This window comes from Eucalyptus grandis, chromosome 2 (genome assembly GCF_016545825.1).
Source record: "Eucalyptus grandis isolate ANBG69807.140 chromosome 2, ASM1654582v1, whole genome shotgun sequence".
Classification (NCBI taxonomy): Eukaryota; Viridiplantae; Streptophyta; class Magnoliopsida; order Myrtales; family Myrtaceae; genus Eucalyptus; species Eucalyptus grandis.
Genome location: NC_052613.1, coordinates 2267427 through 2269725, shown reverse-complemented (window position 1 = coordinate 2269725; position 2299 = coordinate 2267427). Strand labels below are relative to the sequence as shown.

The window sequence follows — 2299 nt, the reverse complement described above, 5'->3', positions numbered from 1 at the left end:
TTATGAAAACTTGGTGGGGGAAAACCTCAGAACAATTTCTTCACTTTGAAAACTTTATCTTTCGCTCACTCCGTGTCATCTTATTTTACTGTCCGTTGCATATTTCGTCAAGTAAAATTTCCCCAATTTGAGGAATTGGGGTTCGGATTATAAGCAATTTTGCTCAGATCTGTTAATTTGGGGCAAACATTGTGATCAACGATGTCAATTAGAAACAATTTTGCTGACTTTATTTTGCCGATGAGGCATATCAGATGGTTTATATTAAATATTGCCATGTCGGATTTTCAAGCCATGGAAATTAACAATTGAAATGATCAATTTTTTTTTAATAAAAAAATGACCCTCGAATAATTGTCAAAAATAATTATGACAATAAGTGAGCACCGCTCTCACAAAATCCTTACACCAATATTATTTAGAGTAGGATTGACCTACAACCCAACTCTTACACATTTAGTATATGCCAAATGTTCGTACGTAACTCCTTTCAAAAGGGTACAGGATGATGGGAGTAGTGACTAGGGTACAGCCGGTACAGGAAAATGGGAGCGGGGAAAATTACGATTAGGTGAGGGTGGAGACATGTCGAGACTCGCCCTTAGGCTACGCGACCCCATCGCTTTCCTCCTCTTCTTCTTCCCGAAATCAACGTAGGAATCAAGACCAATTGCCCCCTTGAGTTTGAACCAACCACCTAATGCTTTTCTTGGGGATCCCGTCTTGCCTTCTTTGCTTACACCTTCATTACACAATTTAGAGAAATCCTAGAGTGAGTATATTGAGCTGGCGAAAGAATCATATGTTCATTATTAACAAATGTGATCTTTCTCGCGATAAGGAAATAAGAAGAAGAAAAAAGAATGATGGTGATATGTATGACCTGGGGCATCGGGAACATGTTGAGCAGGAAGCAAAGAGGCACTCGTAGGTGAAGGCAATAGATCCACCATGATGAGTAGATATGCCACCACTGCTATCGCCACCCACTCTCTCTCGACAGTGTTCTTTTTCATCATTGCTCTCGGACCAGGCAAGATCACAATGCAATCACACTACGAGAGTGGCGATGATGAGCAACGGATCATAGGCAAAGTTCGAAAGTTAAAGGATGAGATGGCTTGAATATATAATGTAGCGAGCTTCTTTAGCCCATGAAGAAAGATGGCTTTGTGGAATTCATGGTTTGGTCAAACTCGTTCATCTCTTGACTCTAAGTCTACAATAGAGCCATAATTCTAATGTATTAGGGCCCATCCAAACTTTTGGGAGGCTTCCTCGTCCTTGCCCTCAAAATTTAGTTAGTCTCTCATATTCGAGCAACCATTTGTGGTCTACTCCATCATTGACTTCACCCCCCTCATGATGACCACGAAAGGTAGTGGTCATGAAATTGTAGAAAATCTCTTCATAAGATCATTGAAAGCATAATGACATATCAATAAATTATAAGATATCCGTTTTTGTAAAATTTCATGTTTCGGTGGTTGGTTACTTAAATTGTCTGAAGGGAATTGATGATTTTGCATTTGAAACAGGAACAATGCAAGAACAAGAACATTCAAAAGTGCCTCCAATCTCTCCACCAATCAGTCTAGCCAAAACCTGACCAATCCAAAATCTTCGCCCAGAGTGCCTCCAATCTCTCCACCAATCAGTCCAGCCAAAACCCGACCAATCCACAATCTTCGCCCAGAGTGCCTCCAATCTCTCCACCAATCAGTCCAGCAAAAACCCAACCAATCCACAATCTTCGCCAAGGTCATTCTTCTCTCTCCAGCTCATATAAAAAACGCTAACACACAAAACAGGTATAGAGGAATCAAACCTGTTTGTTTTTGCAGACATTACAAATGAGAGAGATCTTGGGTTCTCTCTTTTTAGATATTCATGTTGAGAAAATGTTCCGGATGAAATGGAATAATAATGGTTGAGAATTGGCAAGACTTGCTGTTTCCTTTCTTTTCGCTGTTCAAGGAAGTCCATGTCGTGAACAGAAGATGGAGGAGGTAGAGAAGGCCAGAGAGGAGCTAAATTATGTATTCAAGATTGTTGTCGGTCAACCAAAAGTGCCAATCAATATGTAATTTGTACTCGAATCCTGATTACTCCCTACTTTTAGCGTCTCTTAGCCTTTTATTTAGCTACCTTGCGTACTATACTCGAGCTATCCTACGGTCCAATGATGATTTAACCTTATAATTCTCATCGCCTTGGAGAAGGTGTTAGAATTGTTCGCTATGTTAGCTTCACGGGCCGAGTGAGGAGGATGATGAGTATGAAAAGAATATCACTATTC

At 40.3% G+C, this 2299-nt stretch overlaps 1 long non-coding RNA gene across 1 annotated transcript; it reads right to left on the bottom strand.

Annotated features, from left to right (window-relative positions):
• Nucleotides 1-390: 390 nt before the first annotated feature.
• On the bottom strand, nt 391-1084 carry LOC120290227. The gene is made up of 2 exons (XR_005548072.1): nt 884-1084; nt 391-742 (listed from the first exon to the last, which is right to left on the bottom strand). It is a non-coding gene; the product is annotated as an uncharacterized LOC120290227 (long non-coding RNA).
• Nucleotides 1085-2299: the final 1215 nt, after the last annotated feature.